At 42.0% G+C, this 26,744-nt stretch overlaps 1 long non-coding RNA gene across 2 annotated transcripts in view; it reads left to right on the forward strand.

Annotated features, from left to right (window-relative positions):
- Positions 1–336: 336 nt before the first annotated feature.
- The window catches only part of LOC123371921, a 69,870-nt gene continuing 43,462 nt past the window's right edge, over positions 337–26,744 (forward strand). Inside the window, exon 1 of one of the 2 annotated variants that reach the window (XR_006580011.1) lies at positions 337–854. This is a non-coding gene — a long non-coding RNA (uncharacterized LOC123371921). Of the gene's footprint in view, positions 855–24,366; positions 24,497–26,744 lie in introns of those variants that run through there. The other variant, XR_006580010.1, reaches the window with a different exon arrangement.

Consider the following 26,744-nt stretch of genomic DNA (forward strand, 5'->3'; position numbering starts at 1 on the left):
ATCAGCTGGCATGGATCTAGTGTTTGTGTGGAGTACTGCTGGTTGTAGTGGGATTCCTATGGAATACAGGAGGTCTGTGTTAGTGTATCCCAAGGTAGGATCCAAGCCTAAAATAAGTGTGACGTGGTATATCTGGCATCTGGGTATATTTGGCACCCTATAGAAGGCCTGTGGTCCTCCTACCCCCACCCAGGAAGCAGCAAAGTGACAGGAAAGGAGCCATGAAGGTGGGTCCTCCAGGCCTGCCTAGAGAGGCCTCACAGAAAGCCAATCAGAGCCCAGCAGGCAAAGATAAAAGGAGCTGCAGGGGCTTAGCAGGATGATTCTTAGCTGTGATCAGAGGGGGTAAGGAAGGGAGTTTCTATCCGATCAAAGGCACTTGTGGGATAACCAGAGTTTGTTTCTGGCTGAGTTTGCAGGGAGAGAGAGGACCTAAGAACCTTAAACCTGAGATAAGGGTGAAGTGAAAAGGGGCCAGGTAGGCAGAGGTCCATGGAAGAAGTAGCAATGAACTGAAATCAAGTAGTGCATAGCTGCAATCTATAGTGTCCCCAGGTTGGAACCCACAGATAAAGTGGCATAAACTCCAAGAATTGGAAAAGGCTCATCTGAAAGCCCAAACAAACGGCTGAATTTAAAGCCTCCAAAGCAGGGGGTGAAGACTTGAGTTAGGACAATGGTGCTGTTCATTTATTGGACTCTTTAATACCTTGGAAGAGGTTCATCTGGACTACGTGACTCAGCTGGAGGGCCAAGCCACTGAAGACCCACCAAGGTTGGCTGGCAGCTTGCAGTGCGATTTGGGGGAGAAAAGATTCCAGTACCACACCCAGCTGCTAGGAGGTGCTCAAGAGGTGAGTGCACCCCATCACAAACAGTAAGGCCTGCAATTGCAGACTTAAATCTGAAGCTGGATTCTTAGGCTGATCATAATGCACTCTATGTTGACCTTAAAAATAAAAATTCTAGGTATTATACGCAGGGCTGGTAGTACTGCCTATTATTAAGGTTGTCCAACACTGCCTACTAGACCCTGTTTTCATTTGCTTATAACTTTTCCAAAACTGAAACCCTTTGGGCATGGGTGATGCATGAACTGCCAGTTGGGAGAGGCTAGCCCCTAGCCCCACCCCTTCCAGCTGAGTCTTCCCCTCCCCTCCTGGAGCCCAGAGGGGCCCCCCCAATGGTGGCCACTGGCTCAGTCCCATGGCTAGCCCCCCAGGAGCACCGGTAGGGAGGGTGGGGCATGGCCCTAGCCTCCCCAGCCCCGGAGGGCAGGCAGGGCTGGAGCTGGAGGACTGGACGGACACACAGGGAGCGTCACGGCAGGGGGTGCGGTCATGCCTGGCTGTTTGAGGAGGCAAAGCCTTCCTCAGTCTATGCGACCCACCACCCATGCCTTTGGGGTGAAATTATCCATGCTGGGTGTCTCTCGGTTTGAGCTTTTTTGAAAGTTTCATAATGGTTTAGCCACTTCCAATAACAAGGATAGGTAAAAATATATATTTTTAATTAAAGAAATCTGTGAACCTTTTCTTTGAGAAAGTCTATTGCTGAGAATTTGGGCAGAGGGTTGGCCTTTGTGTCAAGAATGTCCCTTTTGCTGTTCCAGGGAAATTCTACCCAAATTTGGCTAAGTTATAAGCCTTTGAAAAATCTCAGTTCATATACGTTTAGCAGAGACTTCTTAGAGTTTCAGAACTTAACTCTTCAAAGAGTCTGTTCTTCTTGAGCATCCTGCAGAGCTTCCCAGCTCTTGGATTGGGTCCTGACCAAACTGCACATGTGCCATACCTCAGAGTGACTGATGATCAGAGCTATAAAGATAAAGCTGGATTTTCCCTGTAATTGCTGCTCTGCCTTGGGGTGGGACCAGGCACTAGAACTGGGAGTAGAGAGCCTGTTTCTCCTTTTCTCTCAGTGACCTCCATGTTGGGATGTAGGCAGTGGAGGAGGAAGCCATCTGACTCAAATGAAGAGGGAACAAGATCTGCATGCGAGAGGGGGGGGAATAGATTAGGATAAGGGGCATGATGAGACTGGGACTGGAGGTGATGGGTAAGGGAGATAAATTATATTTGGAAGAAGTGGTTGGGGACACTGTGGCTTGTTGGGCGATGAGACTAGTCAAGTGAGAGAGGAGGCTGGGATGACTGGTAAAGGACACTGGGACTAAGAGCTGAGGGTGGTGGTGGAAGAGGGGATGCTTGGACTGCCTGGGTAAGTAGACAGAGTCAGGGGAGGGAAATGGATTGGGTGCCAGGTTTTGAAGGGACACTGAGATTAGAAACAGAGTGTGTGGGAGACTGGCTGGACAAGGAGACTGGAATCGGGAACCAGTAGAGGATGGAACAGAGGTTGGAGAAAGGGAGACAGATCTGATAAGAGGCTGGGGTGAAAGGAGAACTGGAACAAGGTGAACAAATATTATGACAAGGAGGTGGGGAGGGAGACTCAGATAGGATGTGGAGCCCAGGAAACAAGACTGGGAGTAGGAGCCAGTAGGGGTGTGGTGGGGGTGGGGGTGGAGGATGACTGGAGGTTGTGGGGGAGGAGAGAGATTGGTTGAAGAACTAGGAGGAGAAAACTGGGACTGGCTGGACAAGGAGACAGAAGTCTTGGGCTTTGGGGCAGAAGGTAACAGGGAATGGCAGTGGGGGGAGGAAAGAAACCTCCCTTGATACCAGCCTCCATCACACATTTGTTATGTTTTCAGACAAGAACCTTCATGCTTTCTCCCATGCTACCTCACATGCTTGGGAGGAACTTCCTGTAAATATCCATGAAGCTACTTCATTGTCCATCTCCAAATCCCTTATCAAAACCCTGCTTTGCCATGATGCCTACAAAAAACTGATTTTGTGTGTAGAAACGATTGCCTATCACATTGACCAGTACTGTCTCATTGTTTCCGTGTACTTCCATCCCCATCTTTTGTCTCTCACCTTATTCTTAGATTGTACCCCTTGGGACAGAGACCATCCTTTTGTTCTGTGTGTGCAGCACCTAGCGTAAGGGAGTCCTGGCCTATGACTAGGGCTCTTAGCTATTATGGTAATACAAATAATAATACAGACAACAGCATCCTTCAACACACAACCTTGATTTATCCCCAGAGCAAGTTTATCCTATGCACTGACAGAGTTGGGGAAAAAAAATGTGATCCTGTAATTAAAGACTGTGTCATATTGCATAAGCACAAGGGAGTTGAATTAAGTTTGCAGAGACAACCTTAATTCTGGTATTTCCTATTTTTTCTTTGATTAATCCCATCAGTTTTTGTGTTCTCCCAACCCTTCACCTATGTTTTAGGTTCAGCATTAACATGACTATTATCTGCTTATAATATAGAGAAGTGCATGGCAGGAGAGGACAAAAATGGAGTTGAGGGCAAATAAGGTAATGGTTCAAATCATGCAGAAACAAATGTATGGATGTGATGGTGAATGTTAGACCTCATTAGCAAAATATTCACATCTCTCCACAAAGGACTTTATATGGAGGGGGGAGGGGTGGAAAGAAACCCCTTCAGCTAAGGATCAGTGTGATTCAAGGAGTTTCTAGAAACTGACAGGGATGTGAATGAATAGTGGCATATTTTAAACAAGACATCTAAACTTCTTTAACTGATGAATATCTGTACAGAGAGGTTTAAAAAAACTGAAATGGAAACATGGGCCCTAATCCTACAAACACTTAAGCATGTCTGCAATTTGTGATAATGACAAAGTCAAGGTTGCTACTTCTGTGTGCAAAGTTAAATATGTGCTTGCAGGATTGGTGCTATGGCTGGCATATTTGTAAGCAGTTTCTACACGTGATTTAACAAGTCACCATTTTCTGCTGTGCTGCTCCCATCAGGCTGATTCTTTGCTTTAGTGATCAGATGCTCTTGGCTTCACTCTATTATCATATCTCTCATTTTAGCTCAATTTAATTTCTTAAAAATGAGAGGAATTTATTATCCCAGTTAAACTGGGGGTATATCTGCTTTCTCTGGTGGTGGCATCATTCATTGGTGGGAGAGGTGAGACTGGGGAATGGGAGCCACGTAGCATCCGTGAGAACCCCACCCCCCAATTACAATACAAAGCTTTTTCATTTTTTTTGAAGCTCGAACCCCCAGTCTCCCAACCCTCAGGCCCTTTATCTGTGGCACCATGACTAGCCCATAAATAGCAGAATTATATCTGAATTGTACACATGTTTACACTTCTGTTCAAAGCCTACTTGGGGAAATACTGAATTGCTCTTTTAGTCTTTGTTCAGTCAGCATCATCCATTCTTTATCATGTAAATTACAGTCCAGTAATTAAACACTTACTTCTGATGGCGCTATATTGAAAATTATATATATATATTTGGTTAATGCCAAAGTTAGTGATGAAAATTAGAGGTGTGAGAAGAGTTATCAGAACTACTTTGCTGCATACAAAAATGTGGAAAGCCCTTTTGTATGTAAAGGTTTAGGCCACAATTCTGGAAAGACTTATGCAAGCTCTTAATTATGAGTGTATGAATAGTCCCACTTATGTGAATGTGACTATTTGCATGTCCTTAACTGTAAGCACACAAATCTTTGCAATTTTATAGCCTCCCAGCCTGAGCCCCACTCACCCAAGCCAGCTGACCCTGGGCCAGCTTCCAGTGTTTTATTGCAGTGTAGATACACCCACTTCTACTGTGGACTAGCTTTAATAACGTTTTTCACATATCCCCAGTTTACAAGTATTATTTTGTTAGACTTCACCATATTCCTGTGAAATGAAATATTACTTCTCCCATTGGAGAGATGGAAAAACAGAGGTTCAGGTAGTAAATGACTTGCCTTAGGTCATATAACGAGTCCGACCTTGGTCTGTCATTGACCCAAAGTCTTCTGAATGCCCTGCCTTATTTCTAATCCACTACACTACCATGCCTGCCAGGTAAGTCTCTTTGGTGGCAATCATTGCCTGTGGTATTCAATGGGAGCCCTTCAGCTCATGTCAGTGTGTGATGGAATTCACCCCAAAACTCTGTCTTACAAATTGGGAAATCAATACATTAATTGAAGTTAAGATGCCCACAGCCATGAGTTGGTAGGAAATAAAGATCCGCATGGGTTCTTCTCCTGTTTCTAACTGTAGACATATACTACCCCTTTAAGGGCCAGATGGAGCATACAACCTGCAACTTGAGGATAATCAAGAAGTCTCCCTGCCCAACTCTGGTATTGAGCTATTTAAGGAGGACCAGAAAGCAGAGCAGGGAGAGGGGAATAAGAGTCATGCGGGCTGCAGTGGTTGAGGGTCTCTTGCTCAGGATCCAGGACACTGGTCAAACTTAACTCAGACTTTGTTTTGTGAATATTAATTTTAAGAACTCTGAACTAGGGTACTGATGAACTGTTTATTGTAATTACACCTGTCCTGAGACCTTATTAAAAGCGGACATGTTGTTTGGTTAGTGTGTGTTGGCTTCTCCTTGCCTTAGGTTCAATTTAACAACCAACAGTGCCCCCAATTGCAAACTAAGGCAGGGCATACCTGCAGTCCCACAGGGGCAGGGGAAGGGGTGGCATGTGGGGCATGCAGGGCTGGCACATGCCTTTACAACCAGTCACTACAGGTTCTGTCACTAACTTGTAACCTCAATTAATCACATATCCTTTTTGAGTCCCTGTTTCTCCATATATTAAATGGGTATGAATTTAACTGGGAGAGTGGGATTTCCAATGAATATTTCATCCCACATTCATAAAAATGTTATGTGATTTTCCTAACCTTCCTTTCAAGAAGGTTCAGCACCTATCTTCAGTTTGAATGAATAGGAGGATTAGCTGTTGAGCAAACTGGAGGAAGGGGAAGAAGGAAATTGTCTGAGAGCTCATCAACAAGGCAATATAAAAGGAAGGAGGGGCGGGAAGGCACCCTGGAGATAAGCAGAGGAGACAAGTACTTCATTAGCAAGATAGTTTTAAATGAACCTCACCAACCTTTTTCTGTCTGCTCTAGGCTACTTTAGAGTGTGTAACTCCACTGCTACTCACCATTGTTTTTAGCCTCTGAGTAAAGGCACAGGGTGAAACTCCTGGCTTCACTGAAGTCAATGGCAAAACTCTCATTGACTTGGCAGAGGTCATGATTCCACCCAGTGAGTTCTTCCCATATCCCAACCAAGTTACTTTCACCGTGGTCACTTGCATAGCCCATGGTTTCCAGATTAGTTTCCCTCATCCTCCCAACAAATACTTTCAAGTGGACTAGGTGCATCCTTTCCAATATAACTAGGTGACCAACAAAATTGGGAAAATCTTGTCCCTTAACTCATAAATTCCTTTCGTATAAAAAACATGACAAGTTCATAACATAAGCCCAAGAAATATCTGAAACTCCCAAAGGAGAAACATTCAGGGGGAGTGGAGAGAGAACAAAACTCATAAAAGACACATTTCAAAGAAATTGAGAGCTCTGAAAAGATTTGCATTCCTTTTATAAATTCACAATATCATGCCTCTATCTCTAGGGGGAAATATTTGAATAAAATGTATCATTCCATACTGTATTCACAACAGAGAAGCAATAACATTCTCCAGCATGCAAATGTAAGCATCAGTCATTTCCAATTATTGCAGAACCTGTTGCAGAAGAAAACTTCCAAATGAATTTACTTGCTAAAGGGAAAAAATGTAGGGGTGGGGACAAGGCTGTTCTTAGTCATATTTTCCCTAGAATGCTCCAGTAACCAGTGATGCATTATATGGGCTCTCAGGCCAACGCGTGCACAATACTACAGCAGATTCATATGAAGCATATAATTTGAAATAGTTCTTCCAAAATGTGCAAGGCTTTATGAAAACAGGCAGTCTTGTATAGGATGTATTTATAAAACTGTTTTTAATTTTAGCTCAAGTGTTGGGTTATGAATGAATAAATGAAATACTGCCAACTTTTCATGTCATATCACTAGGTATGATTCTCTTCTTGGGTAATGGTATTCTGAAGCTGGCAAAATCTGTATTGTTGTTGTATACAGAGACCCAAAACAGATGAGAACTGAAAAAAGGAGATCTTTTTATTCTGGTACAGGTTCACATAGACAACTAATTAGCCTTGGAAAAACTTCTTCATACACATGCCCTCAACCCCCTGGAGCATGCTTATGGGTTCTAACAGTAAAATAGCTATTCTCACATTGGCCACCTGCTGGCAATAAGAATAACAAATATCTACAATTTCCTTACACTTCTCCTCCTTTAAATCATTAGCAATAAACTTAAATCATTAATACTATAACAACAAAATATCCTAACTAAAAGGTTGGAGTAGATTACCCTAATCTTCAAGCAATTAAAAGGATTATTCTGCCCTCTCTAGCATATTTACCTTACTATTACAAATCCAAATTTAGGAAATCATCTGGACCGGCACAATGGAAACACCTGTGGTCCTTGATCAGTAGCAGGTGCATAATGACTTTCTGATAATAGTTGTAGTATTAGATAATACTATTATCAGATAGTAGGCTCAGTTGTAGAGGAGGGCATTATGTATACCCCAATCCATTTTGAATGAACATCAACTATTATAAATATGCTTTCCCCATAAATGGACCAGCATAGTCTACATGAGGCCTCACCTATGGTCACTGAGGCCACCTCAGTAATGGCCCATACTTTCTCCTCTACCTGATGTAAGCCAGTTACATTAATTTTGTGTCCCAGGTAAATGACTTCAGCGGCCTGAAAAATACACATCTCCCTCTTATGGTGCATGCCTGCATCAGTCAATTTTTGAAGTACCCACTTCAAGCTTTGCAAGTGTTCTGAGTCAGATTCCACTGTAATCAGGATATCAAGGTATACGCAGGCATGTGGCATGCCTTGGAATAAATTGTCCATTGCTCTTTGAAAAATACTTGCAGCTGCTAACACTACACTACAAATGGGAGCTAGTTGTAATGAAACAACCCTTTGGGAGCATTGATCATTACACAGGATTTAGATCTATTGTCCAGAGAGATTTAGAGGTATGCATTACTTAGATTGGCTTTTTATTTGTACTTATATTTTCCAAAGTCCTTTGTCTCTGTTTCAGGAGCCAGGATGGCTTCATGGGGCTACAGCCTCTGTCCCCTGATCATGAGCATTAAGTGGACATCTCTGCCACTTGCCAGTTTGATGGCATTGTTTACCTTCTATGTAAATATATTTTCATTATTTCTGGCCTAACCTTACTTAATTTACATTGGCTACCCAGTCAAACACAGTATTCTTTTGTCTGGGACAGGCTGCACTTAGGCACTGCTTGCCAAACACATTTTGAAAACATATTTCTAGCAATCATCTAGTGTTCTTTATACACCACCTGTGCATACACCACACAATAATATTAATGAGCAGAGTTTTATAATTTGCATATGACACCTTCCATGACACCTTTTAGATACAGATTTTTGACAACAGTGACATGGGCCAATGAGTGTGTCAGCCTGATGTGAGTTATGGTATGGTGTGTCCTCTGCTTGTTGGAATTAAGGTGCTCTTTCACAGTCTTCCTGTTCCATGGAAACATTTTCTGAATTAACTTTTTGTCTATCTTGTACATTAGTAGGAAACAGAATAGTTCAGTCTCTTTCACTGTTAACACCTCCAAGACTGATCAACTAAGAATCAGCTGTGAAGGTTATTTTCTTTATTAAGAAAGACTAGCATGACTCCTTGGGTGGGATCCATGAAGGGACTTAGGCTTTGCAGCACTGAGTGATACAGTGCCTAACTTCTGGGTGCCTTTAAAAACTCACAGGAACAGCACTGTGATCCACAAAGCTGAGTTAGGCGGTTAGGCTCCCCATACAACGAATGGGGGGAGAAAGGGGCCTTAGAAGGCAATCTATAAAAAAACCCAAAATGCTGGGTGTAGGCTGCCTAAGCTAGCAAAGGGAAGTGCTGATGAAAGGGAATGTGCTAAGCTCCACCTCTTTCTGAGATTGTTGCCTAAATCCAGGCTTCAGGAAAGTGTCTGTCTCTGAGATCCATGAACACAACCCACTGCCTGGAGTCAGGCAATTTAGGCCCTATGTTAGATACCTGCCCCACACCACACACACAGGCTGGAAGAGAAGCCACTCACAACTTTTAGCTCAGTGGTTTGAGCACTTGCCTGGGCTGTGGGAGACTGAGGTTAATTTCTCCCTCCCCCTGATGTAGAGAAGGTATTTGAACTTGGGTATCTGACATTTCAGGAGAGTGCCCTAGCTTCTGAGCTATGGGATAATCTGATGCAGGGCTCCCTCAGTTTTTCTTGTTGAATCTGTTCCACTGTGAATAAATAATGAGTGAGTGGAGCAGAGGGACTGGGGACTCCCACAACGCAGTTAAGTGCCCTAGCCATTGGACTACTATCTTCCCATCGTCCCCTGGTTCATGAATCACTCTGGGGCTTAGACGGGAGATAGACATCCAGGTACCTAGAGGGAAACAGCAGTGTGAATGTCCCAGGGTCTAAAACCTAGGTGCCTAGGAAAATTTTACAGTGGAAAGTTAAATGCTGATTGAATTTAGGCTCCTACAGGGGTACGCAGTAGCCAAGTGGGAGTTTTATGGATGGCAGTAGTGCCACACATGGGGACATAGGCATCTAACTTTGGCAACTAATTTGCTTTGTGGAGTTCACCCCTTATGTCTCCGTCTCCCCTCCCCACCCTTCTCCAGAGGAAATACTAAAATTTGAATGGTTTGTACAAACTAGAGGAGTTCTTCTGAGGCATGCTGTCATGAAGTTTTAACTTCCTCTTAAACTTCCTATCCTTTTCCTTTGATGTGTATTAAGATATTAGGTCATGAGTTAGCAAACAAATCCTGGAATTCAGACTGACTAAAAAGACAAGGTCATGTCACTTAATTACTAGATCAAACCAAGACATAGTCATTTTAAATGAAATGTCCTTTTAAATACTATTGAAATCTTTTAAATGATTACTAACAGGGTTTGGGATGACTCCACGTGTTAGCATAACTGCCAGCACGACGCCTACTGTTTGAAAGCAGCTGTATCCTAAAAAAATCTGGTTATGTAACTCTGGTCTCTGAAAAGCTGTGGCTTGGAAAAATCATTAGTTTTTTTTTTTATAATATATCAAGAGTAGTTTAGCAAAGTTTTTGTTGGATATTGATTTCTTCAGATATAACACAAGTTGCATAAGCAGATAATGTGTAGCTTGCTGTGTTTATAGAGTATTTTGATTGCTGTAGTCTTACTTTCTGCATCAGAAATACTATTTTCATGTAAATTTACTTTCAATTACAGTATTACAGTGGAATCCTAATAGGAGAAAATTATATTAGAACATAAAAATAACAAGACTGCATCCACCGTTGCCAGCATGTTCCAAAATCATAAAATTACCTTCTCTTCTCCCATTGCTTTATTATAGTTTTTTTTAAAATACTTTTGTCTCTTAGTCCATAATGGCTTCTGGTTAGTCAGAGGGGGAAATACACAAACACATAAATTCATAACCAGTCTGTATGCATATCTTATAATCATCCAGTTCAGTACATTACAAACTTTTATAAAAGATCTTACTTGCTATATTTTATGATACAATAACAGTATGCAATTAGTTGAATAGCTGCTTATTTTTGGGGTTGAAACCTTCTGTTCTCCCCTTGGGGGTCTCTGGACCCTGACTGTCACATTTCACAATCAAACAGCTGAAGCAACTGAAGCAACTCAGTGTGGCCACATGACACAGGGGACTACAACTTTATAATATAGACTCAGCCCTGTAGAGAGAGAAACAGGGGATCCAACAAGGCTGAGGAGAAAGAAGCAATCCTGACCCCTGAAAATACACTGACCAAATCCCAAAGGGCTCTGGGAGTGGTGAGGAAACTGAGGCAGTAATTTTATATGTGGGTTTTATTGTTTTTTGCATAGGCCTGTGTATCTCTCATGGTGTTGTGTGTGTTTAGAAATTTGCAGTAAAATGTATATTTGTTACTTGCTTATATTGTCATGTAGTCCTCAAAGGCTACTCATAGACTTTCAGGCCCGAAGGGACCATCATGATCATCTAGTCTGACCTTCTGCACATTGCAGGTCACAGAACTCCTGAAGTAGACGCCTAGCACTCCTGAAGTAGACGCCTAGCATCTGGCTGAGTTACAGAAGTTCTCAAATCATGATTTAAAAACTTCAAGTTACAGAGAATCCACCATTTATACTAGTTTAAATCTGCAAGTGTCCCATGCCCCATGCTGCAAAGGAAGGTGAAACCCTCCCAGAGTCTCTGCCAATCTGACCCAGGGGAAAATTCCTTAATGCCAAATATGGCGATCAGTTAGACCTTGAGTATGTGGGCAAGACCCACTAGCCAGACACCTCGGAAAGAATTCTCTGTAGTAACTCAGAGCCTTCTCCTTATACTGGCTGTTGGAGATATTTGCTGCTAGCAGTCACAGATTGGCTACATCCCATTGTAGGCAGTCCCATCATACCCTCCCCTTTATAAATTTATCAAGCTCAGTCTTTAAGCCAGTTAGGTTTATTGTCCCCACTGCTCCCCTTGGAAGGCTGTTCCAGAACTTCGCTCCTCTGATAGTTAGAAACCTTCGTCTAACTTAAAGTCTAAAGTTGTTGATGGCCAGTTCATATCCATTTGTTCTTGTGTTCACATTGGCACTTAACTTAAATAACTCCTCTGCCTCCCTGGTATTTATTCCTCTGATGCATTTATAGAGACCAATCAGATCTCTCCTCAGCCTCCTTTTGATTAAGCTAAACAAGCCAATCTCTTTGTCTCCTCTCATAAGGTAGATTTTCCATTCCTCGGATCACCTTAGTAGACCTCTGCACTTATTCCAGTTTGAATTTATCTTTCTTAAATTTGGGAGACCAAATTGCACATAGTGTTCCAGATGAGGCCTCACTGATGCCATGTATAATGGAACTAATGCTTCCCTATCTATACTGGCAATATTTCACCTAATACATCCTAGGACTGCACTGGTCTTTTTCATGGCCACATCACATTGGTAGCTCATAGTCATCCTGAAAATAGTGGTGAGGACTCCATGGTGCAGGCTGCAGCATGGACTGCACAAGTGAATATGTACCCAGGAGGCCAGGAGGGCATGTGCAGGCCATGCTACAGCCTGTGGTGCTACGTCCTCACCACTATTTTTAGTGAGATAACTAGATTAAAGTAGCACAGATATGTCTACATGAGCTGCAAATCACATCTCCAGCTCCAGTGTAGACTTATCCAAATAAGTAAACCAGAGTGTCCACACAGCTTGAGTGGAATGTTGACAGAGTCCTCTTAGTCCTGCCTTTGGACAGACATTTATTATTTTGTTTATTCTGTGTATGAAAGTAGAGCCTAGGAGCCTCACTCATAAACCAGGAGCCTGTTGTGCTAGGTGCTGTACAAAAACAGAACAAAAAAAGACGGTCACAGCTCCAGAGCTCTTGGAAAACTCATTCTTATCAATCAGTTGGACAAATAAATCCTACTTTTTGTATGTAAATTTTCCATGAACAGATTGCAGAAACTTTGGAATTTGTTCAGCATTCCACATTTCTGTGAATAATTCTTGGCCGTGTTGCTTGCTTGTGAGCAGGTAATTCTATTTATTGTTTGAAATTTGAGCAGTTCCGAGTTGTTTACACTCACGCAACCGATGAAAAGTAACAACTGTCTTCCTCATAGTTCTAAATTTGATTTTTTTTTCCCTACTAATTCTCTGAAATATTTGCATAAAGCTTGCTGTTTTGGCAAATGTTCCTGCTATTAAACTAAATAGCTAGACTATTCAACGAAAGCAAATATAAATTTTTAACACAAGACTCAAAATACAGTATTTGAGGTGATTTATAGCCAAGATGATCTGATGAGACAAGTTTCAAAGAAACTATTAGTATCAATGCTGCAGATGAGATGTCCTGGGATTTGAATTCTAACCATTGACTGAAACTTGACTGTATTAGGCCATGGATCTGATACAGTAGCTAAGCATCAATCAATACTCAAAACCTGGCACATTTTGTATCTCTGCAACCTGTCTCTCTTTTGGTAGTTCAAGTAATTCAGAAAAGCTGTATTTTTATTATATATGTCTTTTATACTTTCCAAACATCTTTATAACAGACTATCTCTTATTATGCTAGTGATGTTTGAAGTTCCTTCTAGCCGCTGGGAGTTTAATCAGCAACTTGCCTCTCTTTAAGAAGGAAAAAGAAATGGAAAAATATTCAGGTTCTAATTTCTCCCTCCCTAGTGATATAGCTTTTCTTGCTGAGCTGCATAACAAACCCCATGTTACCACAACAAAGAGATGGAAACTTACTATATATGTATATATTTTTCATTATGAATCAGTCTTCTTCAATCTTAAATGAGTGGTAATGATAGTGGTGCTAGTGGTCATTAATGTGCTTAACTGCTACTTTTAGATTCACAGAATTTAAGGCAAGAAGGCACCACCAGATCATCATAGGTCACCAATACCACCCAGCACCTGCACACTAAATCTAGCAACTGATATTAGACCAAAGTATACTTTCCTTTAAGTCAGTGAAATTTGCAGGAAAAGGAATGGGATATTTAAACTAAAACTACATAAATACAAATGCTGTGTTGCAACCTCAAAACAAGGGAATTTAAGAGCTAAAACCATGACTGTTAATTTATCCATAACTCATATTGCCATTCTGACATTCTAGTAATCTCAGAACACGACATGATTGTATATAACATGTACAATGGTATGAGCTAATGACAGAATGGTAAACCATATCTCAGAAAGTGTTGTTGTTTTTCAAAAGATGAATATTACTGAAAACTACAATTCTGAAGCATCTATGTTTCGTCCAATTAGACAGCATATCCACTCCAGTGTCCATTTCTTATTAATACAACATACTGTTCATAGCTTGACTGTATTTACTTGTGGATCACTTATCAATGTCATCCCATGTATACATTTTAAAATCATTCTCCTCTATAAAACATTGAGAAATAACATTAAAACTGGAAGTCATTTGGAAATTCTTCTCATGCAGTATATCTTCAAACTTCGGGGAAAAAATCTGACTATGTTAGTATTTGACCTTCAGCTGATCTTTCCTTCTTAAACCAGTATGAGTAGCTGACATTCCCACCATGATCAGAACAGAATTTAGCCAGTTTCTCTGATATAGGCTAATTGCCTTTGACTCTCTGACATTCCAGAGCATTGCAGCGAATCTCGCCAACTATGGGTGTGGTTTCACTGCTTTGTAACTCAAGTTTTGCCCATAATCCAGCACCTGGCCCCCATGTCTAGTTCAAGTTAAATGGTGTGTCATAGGGCAGCTGGCCCATGTAACTGAAATAGGTCCAGCTTCCGTGTGCTAGAAAAGGGGCTTCCAGTTTGCAAATTGAGAGCAAGGCAGTAAGTGGGGCTATAAAAAGCCAGGCTGTCAGTAAAGAAGGGGGTCTTCTCTGGGAAAAGCTACCCAAGTCCCTGGGGGGAAAGAGGCAGTGGGAATCTGCTGGGGAAGGGCCACTAAGAAGAAAGCCCTGGGACACAGTGCTCAGTTTAAAGAGCAAGGGACACTCCTGTGGTAGGTCCTCAAGCAGAAAGAACTGAGAAAGCCAAAGGAGAAATTCCCCTGTGACATATAGTCTAGGGTGGGCTGAGGAACTGTTTTTGTGTTGATTTATGTCTCTGTTTGGTTAATAAAACCGTGTGCTTAGAAAGACACTTGGTGCATGACAGTGGGCCCTTTATGGGTTGGGCACAAACCAGCACCTGACATAGCTCTTTAAACTTGAGCTAGCTAGTCTATCGGGGAGGGGTTGAAGCATGAGTGCTGCTGACACTTGAAATAATAGTACAGTGTGAATGCAGCCATTTGAATTACAGCTCATCAGCTGGTAGTCCAGTCCCTCTGCATAGGTGGAGCATTTCACAGTATGTCACTTTCCCTGCATGCTCACTCCAGAAAGGCTAGCTCAAATGGATTACCTCACAGTACTCACTTAATCTGTAGCAGTGAAGATGAGCCCTATATGGAGTCAATCTTTACCAGTTCTGCAATGTGGGTTTCTTGATGGCTCTATAAACAATAAAAAGTAATCAGCCCAAGCTTTCTCTCTAACCCGGGCTGCTTCTAGAGTTTTCCTGTGGAGAACTCTCTACCTTAACACTTTCTCACTAAAGAGATATTTCCATCTCCCTTGTATTCAGAGTGAAATTAACAAGAAACACCTGCTACAATGAATCAGGAAGACTCACCCAACCCTGCAAGGTGCCAATACTTGCTCATGGGTGGGTTAGTCCAAAAGTCCTGTTACTTCCCACCAACCCCAACAGATCAGTGCCCAGGATGTACTTTTCCCTCCCTCTCATTCAACCCATTGCAGTCTGATCTCCAGATAGCCCATGTCGCTGCTAGAAGATCCTTGCTGCCCTTAGCATTTTCCACACCATAGTCCTGAGTAAGTACCAACAAAGTGAACAAAAATATAGCAGGGATTAATTTGACTACTGTATCTTGTTTGCTACACCATGTGAAAATCTATTTTCTAAATATCTATAGCATAGAAAAAAGTGTTACTCTTCACAAATTTGTTTTTAAGGCCAATAGGGACCACTGTGATCATCTAGTCTGACCTCCTGCACAGCACAGACCATAGAAATTCACTTTGTATTTCCTGCCTCAAGCCTCTGCTCAGTAGCTGATCTTTTCACAAGACTGATAGTTTAACATACCTTCAGATTAGTTCCAAAGACATCTCAGTCTCCTTAAAACCAATTTTATGCACTGTAAACAGTCATTTTAGAAGACACAGCACTGTATGATGCAGAGAGGATATTGTTTTGTTTCTTAGGGCAGACATATCATTAACCAGAGGTCTGGATCCTTAATGCTAAGATTATGAATTGAAAAGTGTCAAATCTTGATTTTCTTTTCTCTCTGAAGATATTAGAAATAACAGTAAGGATATGAGGGTCATGACTGACAATGTAAGATTTTTGTTAAGCAATATTAGGTAATGAATCCCTGTAGTTAATTGTAATGTGCCCTCTAGGATTGGATCAAATGGTTATAACATTAATAATATCACAGAAAGAAATGGCCTTAGAGCTTTCAAATAGTGAGATGTTTCACTTTATGAAAGCCCTTTGATTTTGGCACAAGAAGTATCCAAATGTCAAAAATTCTCTTACTTTACCAGACAAATGAGGAAAAAAATCACTCTGATATTTAATTAAATGTAATCATGTACAAGCCATTATCACATAATTACTTGAAGAATTTCATTTTAAATACCTTTTCAGTTGGAGGCATGCCAAAAACATCTAGACATAGGAAAATACTACATTTTTACATTATAGTGATCTAACTTACTAAATTCAGATTTTTATGGGAAATAACTTGTAAAGGTAACATAAAATCCTTCCTGGGAAGCTGTACTAAATTGCTTTACCTGTAAGGGGTTAAGAGGCTCAAATAACCTGGTTGGCACCTGACCAAAAGGACCAATAAGGAAAGAAGATACTTTCAAATCTGGGGAGGGGGGAAAGGTTTTGTTTGTGCTCTCTTTGTTACCTCTCCTGACAGAGAAAGAAGCCAAGCAGGGATAACATCTCCTGAAAATATACCTGGAATGATCCAGGTAAAATTACAAAAATTGTAAGTAGGCAAGTGAAATGCATTAGGCTATCTTTTGTTTTGGCTTGTGAATTTTTCCTATGCTAAGAGGTAGTTTTATTTGTTTTTTGTAACTTTGAAGCTGAGCCTAGAGGGGAATCCTCTGTGTTTTAAATCTTTTTATTACCCTGTAAAGTTAACCTTCCATCCTGATTTTGCAGATGTAATTATTTTACTTTTTCTTAAATAAAGTTCTTCCTTTAAGAACCTGATTGTTTCTAGGACACTGAAAATCAAAGAGCTTGGTCGGTATTCACATTATTCTCAAGCCTCCCCAGGAAAGGGGGTATAGAGACTTGGGAGAATATTTTGGGGGAATGGGGACTCCAAGTGACCCTTTTCCTGAATTTTTGTGTAAATCACTTGGTGGTGGCAGCAGTACTGTCCAAGGACAAGCAAAGGAATTGTACCTTGAGGAAGTTTTAACCTTAGCTGGTAGAATATAAGCTTAGGGGGTCTTTCATGCAGCTCCTCACATCTGTACCCCAGAGTTCAGAGTCGGGAGGGAACCCTGACATAACTGTATTCCTGAAAAAGATGAATTAAAAAGAGGCCAAAGTCAATATTTGTAGTCTTTATTATAAAATCTTCAAGAACAGGATTGATGCCAGCTAAAATTGCCCCTAAGTTCTACCCTTCTGGATGAATGTCTCCTCTTGCATCTCTGCAGTAGTTCTTCTGCAGTTTTTCTTCAAGAAATATCAATTGAAGCAGTAGATTATAAAATGGAAATCAGTTTACTTGTGTTGATGACTACTAGTGGTTCCATGGTACACTACAGCATCCCACTTGGGGGAAAAAGAACAACCCAAGATGAAAGCCTTCTGGATTAGGAAGAGTTTGTTGTTTTGTAGAGGGTTCAGTTCTGCTTGTTGTCAGGGGGTAATCCGCTGTTTCAATTTTATTTTTGTATGTTTCATACTTTATAGCAAGGCCCCAGCTATGTGCATAGTTGCCTTTTTATATAAGAATCAAATAATAGAACTTTGTCATGACTTCATCAATGAAATAAAGATAGCCAGTCTACAAGGACTTAATTGCTATAGCATGGGTTTGGAAACACGTGGCTATTCAAAGGCATGTATGATAGAAAGAGGGACAAAATTAGTGGTTCAAGAATATCAAGACATATGGCTTTGAAAAAAATGGAAACTACTTGGCACTGTTTTAAAAGATTAATAAAATATAGTACTTGTTTATAAAACATCCTTTTCTTTCATCCTAAAATAGCCTAATACTGCTAGCATTATGGTGACATCTGGGAAGCAAGGAGGCAAAGAAATAGTAAATAGCAGAAGATATATCAAGGCAGACTGCAACCTTAGTCCCATAGAGCTAGACTGTTAGCTATATGTCATTGCACAAGCGATTAAGGGGCCATACGTCACTTTCTTGCATGGGTCTACCCATACCACAGGCTGAAGCACAGGAAGGGAAAGGAAGCAGGCTTCATAGAGCTACTATTTCCTTCCTTGCAGGTTGGACTGTCCAATGCTCTGCCTCCTCTTCCTGGATCTTATTGTAAACTGGGTCATGTCCCAGGCAATGTTCCCACTCAGTTTTCTTTGTTCTTAGCAGGCTACAAAGTCCACTAAGAACTACATTTTTTTGTCCTTGGGCAAGCTTCACTTTTTATATTTCGAAGAACTGAAAAGTGTAAGCTATTTTTAAATAGTAATACATACACATATGGGATACATTGGCAAACATATCAAGGATTTGAGTACCTTATAACTTCCAAGAGCTTTAGAGTTTAAAAAGATAGTTACAAGACCGAGGAAAGCAGGACTCCCTGCCTTCCCCCAACCCCTGCTTACCCCAGCCTGCTGTCTTGAGGCTTCTTTAGGGGAAGGGATTTTGAGGGCTTTTCCTTCTGTGTCCCACAGCCAGCTCTGCTCCCCCTGAGAGGAAGTTGCTGTTGCTTCCAGGACTGGCAAGAGCGCATGCCCCAGCAGAGGTGCAGCCCAGGCTCCTCAACCCTACCCCCCACTCCACAACTTCCTGGTGGGCTGGGCTTCTGGGAACTCACTTCAGCACTATTAACCCTTGGATGATGCTGCCAGTGGCAGGAACCAATCTCTCCACCACCAACTCCATGCAGCCTGGCTCAGGGCCATGAACAACCTTCCTGTGCCTGCTTAAGTGGCACCCCGGCCCCTGCCTCCACACTACACTCCTTCCCCATCCCTGATGGCTTGAGGCTTCCCACAGCACCTAGAGGAGCTGCGGCAGGTTTCAGCAGGAGGGACCAGCAACCAGAGTGGGATGTGCGTGGGGGGAGGTAGGAATGATGTTTCATGTGAAAGGATCAACATGGAAGAAAAAGAAGAGAGAGTTTTTGGTGGTTAGAAATTTTTGACACTTTTTTTTTCCCATCAGAAAATGCTGAATCATTGAAACCAAAGCTTTTTCATTGAAACTCTGTTTCAATGAAATTTTTGTCAGGAAGGTTTCTCAGTTCCAGAGTGAACTTCTGAAAAGGAGACCACCTGCTGGTTAGGGCACTCATCTGGTATGTAAGAAACCCACATTCAAGGCCCTGCTTTGCCTGATGCTGGCCAGCACTAGGTAGTAAGACACTCTGACAAATAAGTGGCTTAAAGGTTGTGAAGTGCTGAGATTCTTTTGATGGTAGCCATATCCACACCTTGGACAGAGATAGAACATGTAATGAAATGTTCTGTTGCACTGGAAAAGGGGAAAGAGTTGCTGTCGTTGGCTTTACTTTTCCAGATCGATCACCCGTAGAGGACGAAACTGCTGTTCTACCCAATACTTACAGGTTTTCCTAAAACCACGGAACCTAGCATCATTAGTAAAGCAGAGGGAGAGAGGGGTAATATGATAGGAGACACAAGTGATAATTGAGCTGAATTAATAACAAATGAAACAATTCAACTAATTACCTTTGTGGTTTTTCTCCACATCCCTTTCCTATTTCTGATTAACATCTGTTTATTTTCATTTTGGTAACTCCTAGCTCTGGAAGAGACTCCGATACTGTGGTGAAGGGTGCTGTTATTAAAACTTGGATAGATAACTGTCTAGGCATCAGTCATTTGGTGGTAGGGTAGCCAATTTTGGTTGGATGTATTCCTGGAGGTTTCATCACATGACATAATCTTTAATTAAAGATTAATCTTCAATTCCTGGAAACTCCAGGACAATTCTGGAGGGTTGGAAACCCTATTTGGTGGTCTCCCCACTGCCCAGCAATATCATATGATGTTCAGACATAAGAAATAAGATGCTTACTCCCTTTTGCTTTTTCAAGTTTTATATGGTTCCCAGTTTACTGTAGGTCTTCTGCTGTGCCAGACTAATCAGTGTATAGTGCTATTGCGATACATTGGCTTTGGAATGCCAGCTGTGACATCTGTCAAGAAAGATCCCCTTTCACTGACACATACGGTGGTGCACCATCGTCATCCTTTACATCAATGCTTTGCTACTGTTTCATAGAAGGCATTGACTTTTTCAGAAAGTGATACAGGGGGCCTGGAGACTCCTGATGACATTTTTTTTTATCTCACCTGAAATTCCATAGAACTCTAAGAATTTAAAACAGAAATGTATGCACTCTTCTCTTTCAAAAGACACTTTAAAATTCATAAAGGCTACAGTAGGAGATCTAGCATCTTAGATTCACCACATCTTCTTTGGAGGTAAAACATTTGATTTAAACAATGTCTTTCAAGTGGAGATTCTCGTTGATTTTTCTGTATATATTTTTTTTCAGTTTGTTTACATTATATTTAACTCCTTGGTGCTTGGGAATTTAAAACTTACACCCTGAGACTAAATGGAACGTCTTTGAAAAGAAGCAAGTTTTAAAAGTAATAATGGGACAGATCCCGGCCCTTGATTCAGCTGCTTTGTGCTGCTCTGAAGGAGCTGTGAAACTGGAGAATCTGGCTCCCTGACTATTCCCTGTGTGTGTTCCTAAACCACTCCACTCCTTGTCCTAGAGATAGAGATAAGTGGGAGAAAGCCAATGGGGCCAAAGTGTTCCTGATTACTGATTGCTGTGCAATCGGGGCCAATGGGCATAAATCTGAGCATCCTTTTGAGGCTGCTTTAATTTTAGCCAATTTTCTCCAGCCAGCAGGATCCAGGAGTAGTTGTCAAAATGCCCATTTGACTCTTGTCTGAGTAGGAGGGACTACAGTAACAGAACCTCTAATTTTGTACCTCATATTTTTCTGAAGTGTCTCAATATGCATTACTGGCTGAATATCTTGGTGTCAGTCACCAACTGTATGCTACCATCACTGCAGTAGAACACAGCTACCATTCTGTACCATCAACTCTGTAGGCTTTTAGAGGAGAAAGTGCCTAAAGACTAACAACCATGAATGAAAATACAGGGAGAATTTTAGGAAATAACAAAGACTGAAACTTATTCTAGGCTTCAGGATAAGTACATAGAATCATAGAAATGTAAGACTGGACTTCATTAGGTTATCTAGTCACTCAAAGCAGGACTACATAATAACTAGAATATCCCTGATGGGTGATTGTCTAACCTGTTCTTGAAAATCTCCAATGACTGAAATTCTACAACCTCTCTGTTCCAGTGCTGAACTACCTGACAGTAGTTAAGTTTTTCCTAATGTCCAACCTAAAGCTCCCTTGCTTCAGTTTAAGCCCTTTGCTTCTTGTCCCATTCTCAAAGGTTAGCAAGAATAATTTTTCACCCTCCTTGTAAAAGCCTTTCAGGTAGTTGAAAACTGTTATGTCCCCCCTCAGTCTTCTCTTCTCCAGACAAAACAAACCCAGTGTTTTCTATCTTTCCTCACAGGTTATGTTTTCTAAACCTTTAATCATTTTTGTTACTCTTCTCTGGACTTTTTGCAATTCCTCCACCTCTTTCCTGAAATGTGACACTCAGAACTGGACACAATACTCCAGTTGAGGCCTTATCAATGTGGAGTAGAGTAGAAGAATTGCTTTTCTCATGTCTTGCTTACAACACTCCTATAGATACATTCCTGAATGATGTTCCCTTTTTTGCATCAGTGTTACACTGTTGACTCATATTTAGCTTGTGATCCACTGCAACCCACTCCCTTCCCCCGATCCCCTTCCTAGGCAGTAGTTTTCCATTTTGTATGTGTGCAATTTATTGTTCTTTCCTAAGTGGAGTACTTTGCATTTATCCTTATAGAATTTCATCCTATTTACTTCAGACCATTCCTCCAGTTTGTCCAGATCATTTTGAATTTTAATCCTGACTTTAATCTTTTTGTATCATAAAGCTGCAGAGATGTGCTCCTACACAACACTGCACATTAATGGATCTTTGGAATCTTGGCTGTAATTACAGAACTCATAAAATAAAAAAATATATACAATGTGTGTGTGTGATATATAATTTTATTGTATCCATTGCTCACCTGTCACATGTTGCTTCTCTTAGATTGTAAATTATCTGGACAGAAGCTGAGTCCTTCTTTGTGCAGTGCCTCAAACAGTAGGGCCCCAATCCTGTTCCAATCTAACTGCTTAATCACAATGACTGATGTGTCTTAAAATGTTACATAATTTAGGTCTTAATGTTTTAATTTATTTCTTATTCCACTGTATAATTATCAACCATTTATAATTTGTAAAAACAAAACAAACAAATCATCACCCTGTTAAACTTTTATCAAATTTTGCTCCTGGAAAAGACTCGCTATAATAAAGAAAAATAATTCTGTCCATCAGGAAATTGATTTTCTCAGATAATCTCTGAGATTTGAGAAGTATGTGTAGCCAGATGAGCTGAATTATTTAATGAAGACTGTCAAGCAACTACCACAATGATCACTAGTTGCTTTTTGGACTCCAAGCACATTCTTTTCCAGTGTCCAGAAATTCTACAGATATTATCTTTAACATTAAATATTTTCCCCTTAAATCAAAGAAAATGTAATCAGTCTTATTCATCACACAATCTTCAGGACTGTTCTCTCCTCTGACAAATGGAACTGTAGAGTTAATTTGGTTTTGAGACCCACATAGGTGTAGCCACATAAAGGAACAAGACTGAGTAAACCTTGAAAATCTAGCTGTTAGAGTTGGTTAAAAAAAAAATCATGATTTAAAAAAGTAGACAAATTGCTTTTTTGACCCTAAAATAAAATTATGAAAAATGGAAAACAAAAATTAGTCTTAGTTTGGTTCATTGTTCTTCCTGTTTCCTCCTCTTTTACTCTTTCAATCTTCCACACCAATATTTTTCAAAATCAGTTTTTTTGACAAACATTTTTGTAGAAAATTCCAAATAAACAAAAAAATTCTCCTTTTTCAAAACCTGGGAAATGAAAATGATTAAAATTTGACATGATTTCCTCTCTGTCCATTTTCAGCCAACTCTATTTATCCTATACTGTTGGAAAGCACTGCATCTTAGTTTGGGCCAAAAGCCTCTCCACAGGGGAGTCATGAATGCACGTTCTGTGAGGGCCTTAGAGCACATCCCTCTTCCATCCACCAAAAGTAGAAGACTGGTCTTTGGTAAAGTAGAGATGATGCACCTAAGCAAACCAATGTAGGCATAGACTGGTTCATATCATTCTGATTGCCCAACAGAGGGCAAAATATTCCATCTTGAGATGCACATGTATACATTTCCATGCTGTGGGTGACTGAATTATTTTAGGAACCATGGTCCAAATTCGCTTCTCATTTCAATTGGTGCACCTCAGTTGGAATCAGTGGGGTTGCACTGGTGTAACTGAAAAAGGATAACTTGGATGTAGATGCATTTGGACATAGTTAACAAGTTACATTTATTTATACTTGAGTGTCTAGTATAAATGCTTATAGGATGTAAATTTAAAAATCACTTTCTATGCATATTTGAGCACTCAAGCAAGTGTAAGGCTGACAGAAGGTGGGATTGAACCTGGGACCTCTGGAGCTTAGTGGATGAGCCGCTATGGCATGAGCTAAAAGACAACTGCCCGTTAGTTAAGGCTGTAGAGCAGACTCATTAAAACCTCTCTTTCTCTTTCCCCACCCCACTGCTAGATGGGACAGAACACCACACCCAGAAGGTGTGTGGGTTACACAAGCATTAATTAATTAATGCTAGTAAAACCCTGAGCCCATGAATATCTGTGAATATTATACATGAGGGGTGCAAATATGGTCAGAATGAATGAATGTATACTTTCAAATGAGAATTTGTGGTTAATCTATTGCAGTATTTTCCCCAGCTCTATTAAGAATGAATGTATTGTTCTTTTACTGTTTGCTGTTTTAGCCTGTGCTCATCATAATGAATTCTGTTGTAATTATGTTATGAGGAACAAGGGCCTGATCTTTCACCCACTGAAGACAATTGAATAGGTTATTGACTGTGCAACCTTAATTCAGCCCCCTTGTGCCTATGCATTATGATACAATCTTTAATTACATGAACAAATACTATTTTTTCCACAGGACCTCTGCCGCATTCACTGAATGAGTACTCATTTTTATATCCTCCTGTCCAGGGCTGGCTGGCCCTTTAAAGGGGACTTAGGGCTCAATCTATCCCTGACAGGCTTCTTTTAGGAAAATGATCCCATCTTTGCTTACCTGAAAGTAATTGACTGCATGGGTGTTTGGTTTGGAAGCTAATTGGCTAACAAGCACCTAGACTTGCTAAAAAGGCTATCAGAGCTCAGCTGGAGCTGGCTGCTGAGGAAAGGAATGCAGGAACCATATAGGACTTTGCAATAGCCACAAACAGGCAGAAAGTGGTACTATTTGCCAAAAACTCCATTGGAAAAAGCACTGAAAGGAGTTGCTCTGTTAAAGGGGCCTGGAGGCAGATGAAGGTAGGGAGTAGCCTGGGGAAACAGTTGTGAGTCTGAGGGTACGTCTACACTACGGGACTATTCCGAATTTGCATAAACCGGTTTTGTAAAACAGATTTTATAAAATCGAGTGCGCGCGGCCACACTAAACACATTAAATCGGTGGTGTGCGTCCATGGTCCGAGGCTAGCGTCGATTTCTGAAGCGTTGCACTGTGGGTAGCTATCCCGTAGCTATCCCATAGTTCCCGCAGCCTCCCCCGCCCCTTGGCATTTCCGGGTTGAGATCCCAGTGCCTGATGGGGCAAAAATCATTTTCGCGGGTGGTTCTGGGTACAGCCTCACCCCTCCCTCCCTCGCTGACAGCGGCAGACAACCGTTTCGCGCCTTTTTTGCTTGGTGAACCGTGCAGACGCCATAGCACAGCAAGCATGGACCCTGCTCAGCTCCATACCGCAATCGTGGATGTTTTAAACACCTCGCGCACTCTCGTGCAGTATATGCTGAACCAGGACCTTCGAACCGAGGCGAGTAAGAGGCGGATACGGCAGCGCGGCGATGACAGTGATGAGGACGTGGACACAGAATTATCTCAAACGCGGGCCCCGGCGCTTTGGAGATCCTGATGGTAATGGGGCAGATTCTATCCATTGAACGCCGATTTTGGGCCCGGGAAACAAGCACTGACTGGTGGGACCGCATTGTGTTGCAGGTGTGGGACGATTCCCAGTGGCTGCGAAACTTTCGCATGCGTAAGGGCACTTTCATGGAACTTTGTGACTTGCTTGCCCCTGCCCTGAAACGCCATAATACCAAGATGAGAGCAGCCCTCACAGTAGAGAAGCGAGTGGCGATAGCCCTGTGGAAGCTTGCAACGCCAGACAGCTACCGGTCAGTCGGGAATCAATTTGGAGTTGGAAAATCTACTGTGGGGGCTGCTGTGATGCAAGTAGCCAAAGCAATCACTAAGCTGCTGCTACGAAAGGTTGTGACTCTGGGAAACGTGCAGGCCATAGTGGATGGCTTTGCTGCAATGGGATTCCCTAACTGTGGGGGGGCGATAGATGGAACCCATATCCCTATCTTGGCACCGCAGCACCAGGGCACCCAGTACGTAAACCGGAAGGGGTACTTTTCAATGGTGCTGCAAGCACTGGTGGATCACAAGGGACGTTTCACAAACATCCACGCGGGATGGCCAGGGAGGGTTCATGACGCTCGCGTATTCAGAAGCACTACTCTGTTTAAACGGCTGCAGCAAGGGACTTACTTCCCAGACCAGAAAATAACAGTTGGGGATGTTGAAATGCCTGTCGTTATCCTGGGGGACCCAGCCTACCCCTTGATGCCATGGCTCATGAAGCCATACACAGGCAGCCTGGACAGTGGTCAGGATCTGTTCAATTACAGGCTGAGCAAGTGCAGAATGGTGGTGGAATGTGCATTTGGCCGTTTAAAGGCGCGCTGGCGCACATTACTGACTCGCTCAGACCTCAGCCAAACCAATGTCCCCTATGTTATTGCTGCTTGCTGTATTCTCCACAATCTCTGTGAGAGTAAGGGGGAGACCTTTATGGCGGGGTGGGAGGCTGAGGCAAATCACCTGGCCGCTGATTACGCGCAGCCAGACACCAGGGAGATTAGAAGAGCACACCAGGAAGCGGTGCGCATCAGAGAAGCTTTGAAAACGAGCTTCATCAATGGCCAGGGTACAGTGTGACTGCTGTGTTTGTTGATGAACACCCAACCCCCTTGATTGACTCAGTCCCTGTAAGCAACTCCCCCTCCCCCTTCGAGTACAGCTTACTTATGCAAATAAAGTCACTCTCATTTAAAAAGCATGAATTCTTTATTGATTCATTATAAAAAGAGGGAGAGAAGTAAGGGTGTGCTTTGGGAGGAGGAAAGGAGGGATGGAGAAGGCCATTAAAAAAAAAATTCAGAGTAACGACATCCTTCTGGTTGGGCTGTCCACGGGGGTGGAGTGGGCGGGTGCACGGAGCCTCCCCCCACGCGTTCTTACACGTCTGGGTGAGGAGGCTAAGGAACATGGTGAGGGGGGAGGGTGGTTATACAGGGGCTGCAGCGGCACTCTGTGATCCTGCTGCCGTTCCTGAAGCTCCACAAGACGCCGGAGCATGTCAGTTTGATCACGCAGCAGCCCCAGAGTTGCATCCCGCCACCGCTGATCTTCCTGCCGCAACCGCTGATTTTCCTGCCGGTCTTCCTGCCGCCACCTCTCATCTCGGTTGTCCCTCCTGTCCTCACGT

The sequence above is a fragment of the Mauremys mutica genome, chromosome 5 (genome assembly GCF_020497125.1).
Source record: "Mauremys mutica isolate MM-2020 ecotype Southern chromosome 5, ASM2049712v1, whole genome shotgun sequence".
Lineage (NCBI taxonomy): Eukaryota > Metazoa > Chordata > Testudines > Geoemydidae > Mauremys > Mauremys mutica.